Source organism: Heloderma suspectum, chromosome 1 (genome assembly GCF_057233095.1).
Source record: "Heloderma suspectum isolate Gila_16-S chromosome 1, 16-S_ref, whole genome shotgun sequence".
In the NCBI taxonomy this organism is placed as follows: Eukaryota; Metazoa; Chordata; class Lepidosauria; order Squamata; family Helodermatidae; genus Heloderma; species Heloderma suspectum.
Genome location: NC_139458.1, coordinates 32,707,422 through 32,718,872, shown reverse-complemented (window position 1 = coordinate 32,718,872; position 11,451 = coordinate 32,707,422).

Here is an 11,451-nt window from a genome sequence, read left to right as displayed (position 1 = left end):
GGCTGCAGGGTGAAGGAAGACTTGGAGCTTCATCATACGAGGCTAAAACCCTCATCCTTACCAGGGCTTCTGCTTCCAGATTCTTTGCGGAATTAAGATAGGGTCCTTTACATGGGTGGACACTTTCTTTGAATTGGGGAATTCCTTTCTCAGCAAATTCTATATGTTTCATTTTACAGCCCCTAGATGGCTCTGTGGTTATAGCAGAACTGCACAATTACACGGAGCCAATATATCGGAGTAACGTTCCTTATCGGGGTTATCTCTGATATTTTAAAAAGTGGGATAAAGGTCAGAAAGTGCGGGAGATGTCCCGGAGGTTGACGACATCATGTAAAGGGCCCATAAACTTCCATGAGTGACCAATCACGAGTGTGCAATAAAAGCTTCTTGTAGCAATGCTCTTGGTGAAAATCTTCTCTTCCTGTTCATCCAGCGCGCGCATCTCGAGAGTGGAATTTATTTGACAGGCACTTTGGATACAACCCTTTTCTTGTAGAGTAGTTGAACACGATAAATACGCCTACCAATAAGGTGATGCAATTATTATTGTTCATTTCTATAGGGCATGTGTCCATGTATAAAGCATATATAAAGTAGGGATGGCAGAGAATTCCACGACGGATCTCGGTGAGGCCGAATGCCAGTGCATTCGGCCCCCCAAAAACTGTCACGGAACGAAGCCCCCGCCCCCCCAACCCATGAAAGGTGCACGGGACGAAGTGCCTGCCGCCCCCACCCCACGAAAGTGCCTGCCGCCCCCACCCCACGAAAATGCCTGCCGCCCCCACCCCACGAAATCACTTTGGAAGACACACACTTCAGCTCAGGACTGAATCTGAACCTTGCTTCAGAAAACCTGCGGCTTCATATCCCTCCCCATTGACTTACGTGGGGAAATGAACTTAGAATCTTTTTATGTTTTGGCAAAAGGACAGGGTTTATCCTTTCTACGTGGACAAACCCTGTGATGTTTCAAACAAATAGGTGCATGGGGTTTTATGCAAGTAGCCTATAAATTTAGGGTTATTTATTTATTTATTTATTTTTGGGCAGAATTGAATGACATTTGCAGGCAGAGTTGCCCCTCTTAAGGGATAAAGGATACAAAATTTCAGATGGATAAAAACATAAGAACTTAAGAAGAGCCATGCTGGATTAGACCAAGGGTCCATCCAGTCTAGCTTTCTGTTCACACTGTGGCCAACCAGCAGCTGACGGGAAAGCCACAAGCAGGACATGAGTACAACAGCATCCTCTTGCCAGTTTTCCTGGTGTTACATTATAGGCATACTGCCTCTGATACTGGAGGTAGCACAGAGCTGTCAGGAGCAGCAGCCATTGATAGCCTTCTCCTCCAGGAATTTCTCTAACCCCCTTTTTAAGCCATCCAAATTGGTGGCCATCATCACTGCATGTTGTGGTAGCGACGATAGGTGTCGATGTTTTAGGCAAGAGGAGTCTTTTTAAGTTTGGGATGAAAGGTTAGGAGATGACTTCTGTATTTCATTATTTTTCAAAATGCTTATTGTATCAATCACTTCTTGCAATGGGACTGTAAAGAACAATGGGTTGTATTGAATGGTGGCTTTGCTGAAGTGGAAAGTGCTTTTGCTCATGCAAGTCAGAACACCTGAGTTTTGCTGAGCCTTTCTGCCTGCTTAAGCTCATCTTCCCCTGAAAAGCTGCACCTGTGGGATGTATTGTACTTTAAAAAAAAAATCCATGTTGCCTTTCTATGTTGATTTGTATTTGCCTTTGCCCTGTGCTGCTTTTTAGATGTTGTTTGTCTTCTTATTCTATTATTGTTTGATGTTAAAATTGTGTGACACCTAGATAACTTGGTTTATAGGTGTCTTATAAATAAACAAGCCAACCTGAAATTCAAAGAAGAAAGAAGGGAAAATGATCTCACTGGGCATCCCTGAAGTAACTTTTTGACTCCAAACATTGATGGTAATTTCTTGATTTCTATTTTGTCACATTCAGCCTTCATCATATATATGGAATTGGAAAGAATGTGGTAGAGGCACCCAAGCCTCACCTTAGTTCTCTATAAATCTATTATGTTTGCATTTACCCTTACGTGATAACAGGTCATGGAATGGGTGGTAGACAACAGGGATAGTTGCTGAAGCCTGGAAGAATGCCCTTCTTAGGTCCAAACTATACTTCGGTCAAATGAGACACAACTTGGATGACTACATCTCCCCAGCTGATGTCCCAGAGAACTGAAATGTGAACCACTCAGAATCACGGCATAGAGTCCCCACTCAGCCATGGAAACTCACTGGGAGACTTCGGACCAGTCACAGCCTCTCAGCCCAACCTACCTCACAGGGTTGTTGCTGTGAGGATAAAATGGAGAGGAGGAGGATTATGTACACTGCCTTGGGTTCCTTAAGGAGGAGAAAAGGCAGGATATAAATGTAAGAAACAAACAAACTGTAGCAGCCATATCAGGGGTCAGACTAAGTAGCCTCATGCAGTCTCATGCTTTATGTTCTTGCTGAGCTCTTGCTCTCTGAAATATATGTTTGTAAGCTGACGAGACGCAGGAATCTCTTAACTTGTCAACAAAGGCTATGGTCATAGTGATATGTATGTCATGTTCTCTGCTGTTCTCTGCTTATCATGGCTACCCTATAACCCATTTCTTGTATTATAAACAATGGTGCTAGGAGAGGAAATGCTGAATACTGCAAACCCACACAGAAAGGGGCGGGGGAGATTTTGCATATGTGTCATAATGTCTATAAAAACAATTTGCTGATGTAAATCGGGGCTTTTGGCTCTTTGGAAGTGATTCCAGCCTTAAGCCCGTGCGTTAAATAAAGAAGAACTCTTTTTCCTTCACTCCATGGTCTCTCTGACTCTGAGTTCTCTAACATAATTGGTGCCGTGACTCGGATTGTGGCAGGCTCTGAGACAGAGAGGTGGCAGTTGCCTGCTCTTAATCGCCGCACTGGGAGGGAGGGCTCGGCGCACGCCTCCCTTTCTTGGCGCCACCGACCTTTTTTCGGGTGAACGGGAGAAAGCCTGCGCCGAGCCTGCCCGAATGGCTGTGAGCGGCAAGAGAACCTTGGGAAGTGGAGGAAGGAACTTGAGCCCTGCCCATACTGCAGCTGCAATTGAGTTGAAACCCACATTGGAAGCCTTCAGGAGAAAGGCAAGTATATGGAGTAAAAAGAGGGCCCCGCCTTTAGGAGAAAGGCCACTGGGCAGAAAAAAAGATGGCCCCGCCTTATGAAGAAGGTCAGTGTTAGTATACGTATACAAAAGGTGACCCACCCAATTGGGGGTGGAGGGGGGACTGGATCACTCCCCCGATGAGGCACTAATACTCAGCAAGGCGCTGAGGAAACTGCTTCGCTCTAGTGGAAAAGTGGGAAAGTGGGTGGCAGGGACATATGAATGAAGTGGTGAAATTGATGATTGTGTGAGTGGCTACTGCAGTTTCCGTTGCATACCATTGACCGTCCGGGTGCCCAGGCCAGTAGCAAAGTGCGTGGTGTAAAAATTCCTCTTGTGCCAGTCAGTGAGACCCCTTACTCACTGACCAATCCCCTTCCCTCTTTGTGTCCGTCTTCATCTTAAGTGGGAGGCTATGGGAGGTGGGGGAAGCAAGACTCGCACCCCCTTGAGATGTATGTTAAAAAAAAAAAAGGAAAAATATATTTTTAAAAAGGATTCAGAATAGAGAGAGGAAACAGCAAAAAGCTCAAGGTCAAGCTGAGAGAAAAAAAAGAACAAGATCTGAGGTTGTTAATTAGAGAAATGTTGCAGGACAGCCTGGCTTTTAATGAAGCGTGGGAGTGTGAGGCCGAAGAAGTAGCCATTAGCCTAGCGCGCCGAGGGGGGGGGGCAGGAGAATTGCCCACAACGTTCTGAGTTGTGCAACATCATCACCTCGCCTAATTGAAATAAAATCCCTAAGAAATGGAAACTGAAAATGAAGACCCAGAAGATAAAGGCGCAAAATGGAATAAAGGTGAAAAATCAGCCCCCAGGGCACAGGCTAGACCCCTCTTCGAGTAGAAAGTGTGCCATAAGACTGTCCTGAGGCAGAATAAAGCGGAAAGACCACGATGAAGATCTCTGTCAAGGTAGCCGTGTTTAGCTTTGAACTGTCCTAGAATTTCATAGAGCCTGTAGACCATCAGGTATATGATTTCTGAAGAGCGTAACCGTTAAGCTTTTGCCGTGGGATTCCCTGCAATGAAGACATCCCACTAATTTAAGTGTCCAGTGTTAGACTGCCTGAGACCGAGAAACCAGACAGCATGTTCCTGGCCAAGCCAAAATCACGCTACTACCATGCTCCTGGAAGCTGCAATAAACTGTGTAAGCTGGGAGACCCAACCTGATTGAGAAGAAAAGAAGATATTGGAGTAACTGTCTTAAAAAACAGTGAGATCTGTGTAGCTGGCTAGCTGACGCTGTCAGTAATTTTACAACTTTAAGACTGTTTTCCTGTTTTTATTTATTTATTTATTTATTTATTTCTATACCGCCCAATAGCCGAAGCTCTCTGGGCAGTTCACAAAAATTAAAACCAAACAACATGCAATAAAACAATTTAAAATATATAGAACATTAAAACCACAATATAACAATACAACCACAATAAAACCTAGCAGCAGTGCAGGAGTTTAAAATACAGATTTAAAACAACAAAGATAAAAATTTAGAATGCTAAAATTCCTGGGAAAATAAAAAGGCCTTCACCTGGCACCGAAAGGAATACAATGTAGGTGCCAGGCGAACCTCACTAGGGAGCTCATTCCAGAGCCGGGGTGCCACAACAGAAAAAGCCCTCCTCCTAGTAGCCACCTGCCTCACTTCCTTTGGCAGGGGCTCACGGAGAAGGGCCGTTGATGATGATCTTAAGGTCCGGGCAGGCACATATGGGAGGAGGCGATCCTTCAGGTAACCTGGCCCCTAGCCGTTAAGGGCTTTGAATGTTAACACCAGCACTTTGAATCGGGCCTGGAAATGGACTGGCAGCCCGTGCAGCTGGAAAAGTACTGGCGTAATATGAGCTTGCAGGCCAGTCCCTGTTAACAATCTTGCTGCCCTATTTTGGACCAGCTGAAGTTTCCAGACCGTTTTCAAAGGCAGCCCCACGTATAACGCATTGCAGTAATCCAGACGAGAAGTTATCAGAGCATGGATAACTGTAGCTAGTCTATCTCTGTCCAGATAAGGGCGTAGTTGGTATACCAGCCTAAGCTGATAAAAAGTGCTCCATGCCACTGAGTTCACCTGTGCCTAGGGATGGCGGAGAATTTCTCCCCGAAACTTCGGGGGGCCGAGCACCAACGTGTTCAGCCCCCTGAACAAGTTTCAGGGAGAAATTCTCCACCCCCCCGCCCCCCCCACACCCCCCCCCGGGACGGGACTTACCTTTGCCGAATGTCCCTCCCGGCGGCGGGTCCGGCCGGCGGTTCGGCGGGTGTTCGTCCTGGGCGGGGGCGGCAGCCGATCTTTCGACCGGCTGCCGCCACCGCCATTGCAATCAAAGAAAAAAAAAACACGCCCCCGTGATAGGCTACGTGATGATTAACGTAGCCTATCACGGCTAGATTTGCAAAGTCAGCCGTGATAGGCTACGTCAATCGTCACGTAGCCTATCACGGGTGACTTTAAAAAAAAAAAATGCATACGGATAATGGCGGCCCCCATAGGGAGCCGCCATTCCCGTTCCTTATTTGGTTGCTGTAGTCTACGTAAAGGTTTACGTAGACTACGGCGAAAATAAGGGCAACGCTATTTGCCTCCCCCCCCGGCCTGAATTTCGGCCGGGCGAGGCGGGAAGCCTCCCCCCCCCAGCCTGAACTTCGCGGGGGGAGCAGCGAAGCACCTCCCCCCACCGCGAACAAGCTTTGACGACAGGTAAGTCTTTTTCGTCCACCCCTACCTGTGCCTCAAGTGACAGTTCTGGATCCAAGAGCACCCCCAAACTATGAAACTGATCCTTTAGGGGAGTGCAACCCCCTCCAGAACAGGTTGAATATCACCTAGCCAGGCAGACGAACCACCCACTAACAGTACCTCGGTCTTGTCTGGATTGAGTTTCAGTTTATTGGCCCTCTTCCAGTCCATTACCGTGCCCAGGCACTGATTCAGAACAGCCACTGCCTCACCTGGTTTTGATGAGAAAGAGAGGTAGAGCTGGGTGTCATCTGCATATTGATGGCACCTCAGCCCACACCTCTGGATAACCTCCCCCAGTGGTTTCATGTAGATGTTAAATAGCATGGGGGATAAAATAGAGCCCTGTGGAACCCCATGGCACAATTGTCATGGCACAGAGCAATAATCCCCCAGCACCACCTTCTGGAATCGGCCATCCAAGTAGGAGCGGAACCACTGTAGCGCAGTGCCTCCAACTCCCAACCCAGACAACCTATTCAGAAGGATACCATGGTTGATGGTATCGAAAGCCGCTGAGAGGTCCAGGAGAATCAACAGGGTCGCACTCCCCCTGTCCCTCTCCCGGCAGAGGTCATCCCACAGGGCGACCAAGGCAGTTTCCGTTCCAAAACCAGGCCTGAAGCCCAATTGAAATGGATCTAGATAATCCGTTTCATTCCAGAGTGCCTGGAGCTGTCCTACAACCACCTGCTCAAGCACCTTGCCCAGGAAGGGGATGTTGGCCACTGGCCTATAATTGTTAACATCCTCTGGGTCCAGGTTAGGCTTTTTCAGGAGTGGTCTAATTACTGCCTCTTTTAAAGCGGCAGGCACCACTCCCTCTCTCAAGGAGGAATTTACAACCTCCTGGACCCAGCCGGACATCCCTTCCTTGTTTGATTTAATAAGCCATGAAGGGCAAGGGTCAAGCACACAAGTGGTCGATCGGACTTGGCCAAGCACCTTGTCCGCATCCTCAGGCCTCAGTAACTGAAACTCATCCAATAAAACTGGACCAGACGGTGTTCTGAACGCCTCTACCAATGGAACTGCATTAATGGTGGTGTCCAATTCATGACGAATCTGAGCAACTTTATCCTCAAAGTGCTGTGCAACCTTGTCACAGCGTGCTACCGAGGGTTCCACCGTCTCTCTCCCTGGCCCAGAATGTAACAGGCCACGAACCACTTGGAAAAGCTCCGCTGGACGACACTGAGAAGATGCAATGCTGGTGGAAAAGAACTGTCTCTTTGCCACCCTCACCGCCACAGAATAGGCTCGATAGTGGGCTCTTACCTGTGTTCAGTCAGACTCAGCACGAGTTTTCCTCCACCTGTGTTCTAGCTGTCTCCCCTCTTGCTTCATTGCCCTCAGCTCAGGTGTATACCAAGGAGCTGGCCGGGCTCTGCTCAGAGGGAGAGGGCACTTGGGCGCGATCGTGTCAACCGCCCGAGTCATCTCTGCATTCCACAGAGCGACCTGGGCTTCGACAGGAGCACCAGCCATACCAGCAGGAAAATCCCCCAGAGCCCTCTGGAATCCATCGGAATCCATTAATCTCCGGGGGCAGACCATTTTAATAGGTACCCCACCCTTGCAGAGGGGAAAGGCTGCCAGGAGTCTAAACCTCAGCAGGAAGTGATTTGACCATGACAAAGGGACAGATGTTAATTCCTCCACTTTCAGATCACCATCCTCCTGCCCAGTCGAGAAAACCAGATCAAGCGTGTGTCCTTTTATATGTGTTGGGCCGATGACATGTTGGGACAGCCCCATGGTTGTCATGGCGGCCATGAAGTCCTGAGCCGCCCCGGATACAGTGGCCTCAGCTTGGAAGTTGAGATCCCCCAGGACCATCATCCTGGGGGTCCTCAACACCAAGTCCGGGACCACGTCCATCAGCTCAGGCAGGGAGTCTGATGGGCAGCGGGGTGGGCGGTACACCAACAGAATCCCTAATCTGTCCCAGCTACCCAACACAAGGTACAAACACTCAAGATCTGCACTCGAATGAGCAGGAAGCCTGGAGAGGGAGATTGAATTCCTATAGACCACGGCAACCCCCCCTCCCCGACCCTCAAGTTGGTGTTGGTGCTGCACCGAGTACCCAGGAGGGCACAGCTGGGAGAGAGTGACCCCTCCCAGTTCCCCCACCCAGGTCTCAGTAATACATGCCAGGTCAGCCCCCTCATCCACAATCAAATCATGGATGAGGGAGATTTTATTTTGGGCCGACCTGGCATTCAGCAGCAGCACCACCAGACCCGAGGGCAGACTGGTAAGGCTGCCAGGAACCATCAGGTTGGGGGAAGAACCAGAAGAGGGGACAGCTGTAAGGTGTCTAGCCCGTCTTCTCCTCAGCTGGCCTGTTAATCCCCCAACGCCATACCTCCCCCTGCCCGTGACCACAGTTATGGTGGCACCTCCCCCACCCCCTGAGTTGCCCAATAGTCCTCCCAGGCACATATTAAAATGTTAGGATATAAAATGTACAACAGTTTAAAAGAATATAAAAGATAAAAGAGATAAAAGAGAACAGCAGCTAAGAAGGAGCAGATAGTCCATGTTTGCCCCTTTCCCCTTGTCTTTAAAGCTGCTGCCCTCTGCTGCTGCTATTTGCTGCTGGTATTGTGGCTGCTGGTGTCTCTGGAGAGGCAGGTGGGTAGGTCTTCAGATCTTACGTGACTCCAAGTGCGATGCTAAGTGCGCACTTAGCGTCGCACTTGGCGCAACGCTGAGGCGCTGCCTCTGGCAGCCCCGCCTTAAGTACCTGTGGGCAGGGGCACCTGGTGCCGCTGCTGGTTGGTCCTCCTCTCCCAGACTCCTTCCCGAGCAGCCTCTGGCAGCCCCGCCTTAAGTACCTGTGGGCGGGGGCAGAAGCAAGCTCAGGCTCCACCTGGTGCAGCTGTTGGCTGGTCCTCGTTCCCCAGGCTCCTTCCCCTGTTTGAGACCCCAGCGAAGAAAGCTGACCTGAGTTATTTGTTGCCCGTGCCAAAGCAAAAATTTAGCTGCCCTGTACCTCATCATGTCCTGTTTTGAGCTTGGGATTTACAAATACAAACAAACTGAAAAGCTTGCCTTTGAAGTCCTGCAAATCACCCCACCGCCTCCCCGAAGAAGATTAATGGCTGCCTGAAAAATGCAAGTATAAGGCGATGCCCATCACCCCCCAGTGTCCTGAGTTTCGGCACTTTGCTTTCGTGTACTAAGTTGAAGGGGAAGAGAAGAAAAAAGGTGTGCGTGTGTGTGTGTGTGTGTGTGATATTGTAAATCCCTGGCTAGCTTGTCTAGTGATAGATAGCCCCGAGAGCCCCCCCCCTTTTCACAGTGCTGTGAGGCTTTTCAAAAACTTGAACTCTCATCGCTGTAGGCTGTGTGTCTGTGTTTGTAGTCAGCTCAGTGTACAACAGGCTGAGTTTGATCTATGACTTTTAGATTTCCTTCTGCTAGAACTCAAGCAGCATAGAGTTGCCAATGCAAAAATGGTGACCTAGAACTCTTTGCGTGTGTGAGTATGCCCATCCCTTGATTTTGATGAGCCCTGAGCATGCAGCCAGAGGAGCAGTATAATTGCTGGATCTGCTCCATCATGCCTTACCATGCAAAAAGTGTTTTCCATTCATTGTGTTAAATTGAAAAAAGTTTGTTGTGTATATTTTATGATTTCTTAGATATCATAAAATATATGTGATATTTGCAGATTAGTGTTAGTTGCAACTCCAAATGATACTGAGTGTGGTTCCCAATGGATGACAAGAGAAAAGACGAAGACAAGTAGAGAAAGACAGAGACAAGTAGAAAATCAGAAAAATAGAGAAAGTGGCAGACAGATAGAGAAAGGGGGGGGGAAAGAAAGGGAAGGCAAGAGGAAAAGAGAAAGAACATTTGTAGAGAAAAAGCGTGGCCATAGTTGCCCCCAGGGTGAATTAGAAGCAGCTGATTGTGCCTGGATCTTATTACCTGGGGGTAAAGTAGCCACGATAATGTAATAGTTCTTTAAGATGAGAAAATGTATCTAGAAGGAGAAGGAGAGCCTATCCCAAATGTGCGTCATTGGGACTAGTGTAGGGCAGAAAGGTTTAAGTAAGTGAGTTTAACTTGAAAAAGACAAATGAAGAGACAAGGCTGGTGCATAGAGAGGAGAGTTTTATGTAAAAAGTTTGAAACATGATCTGCAATACAGGCAGATCAGCAAGAAAAAGAAAGCAAAAGATAGAGAGAGAGATTTCTCTTCCCATACTAATGAGTGACAGTGTTATCAAGCACTTTGCCTGAGAAGCAAAGTTTGTTTACAGGAAGCTGTGCCTGAGAACCAAACACTTCTAGCCTATGCTGAAAATGCTTGCTAGTGTTGTGCTGCCTCATGGGTAACATGTATGGTATAAAACCCATTTAGCCCAATGGCTCGTGGTTCAGAGAAGCTGTCTTATCCAACCAACCATTAGGTATGCCTGTGTGCTGTAAGTTACCCAATAAAGTCTCCTTGTAAGTAACCCCGCCCCCGCTGGAATCCCAAAACACAAGTGGGGCTAGAGCGCCTCACCCAGTATCAAACCCTGCTGTTAGAAGCCATGAAGGCAGGTATGAAGAACTCAGTTAATATGATCAAGGTGTCTAAAGTGCTGCAAGGTGCCACCGAGGCCCCAGAGCATACTTGGAGTGTCTTTTAGATGCCTATCACCAGTATACCCCCCTCTACCCAGAGGCCCAAGAAGACGTGGACAAAAAAATAGAAGAAGACCCAGCAGAGGCAGAGGCACAGTGTGCCCAGTGTGGACAAGATAGACATTGGTGGCATGAATGCCCAAATAAAATAAATCAAATACACAAAGGAGAAAACCAAAGGAGCCAGAATGGGCGAGAGAGAAGACAGCTTGAGAGGGGCCGTGACATTGACTGTGAGGGGCCGTGACATTGACTTCATGATTGACACTGGAGCGGCATCAAGAACGAGCAAACGTTAGCCTTAAACAAGAAGTCCAAACACTGGGCAAAGTTCTTCAAGCCCAGCGTCACTTTGTCTTAGAAAATAAGCCCCCAGTTCCCATCACAGAAGTTCATCCTTTCCAACCAAGAGATAAAGTATGGGTTAAAGAGTGGAAAAATGACCCTTTGACTCCCAGATGGAGAGGACCGAAAACTGTTATACTTTCCACCCCCACAGCTGTGAAAGTAGCTGGAGTTAAACCCTGGATACATTGGACACGAGTCAAGAGAGCGAGAGGGGGGGAGTGGACTGTGAACAGAAATCCTGAAAATCCTTTAAAAATTATTCTGAAAAAGCAATAAGAAGACTCAGGCTAGACCTTACTGTGGGCACACCAGGAGACTGTCCACCCTGCGTACGGTCAGACCTGCCACTGGAGAAAATTGAAAAAGGGGACTAGACCCTACTGCAGCTAGCCAGGTGAATAGCTGCCCAGCGTACGGTCAGATCCCAAAGAAGATCAAATCTGCATGTTGTAGTGTTAGTGGTGCTGTATTATAGTTCCTTAATAAGGTATGAAAAAGGGGGGTCTGCCCCTGGAGGGGGAA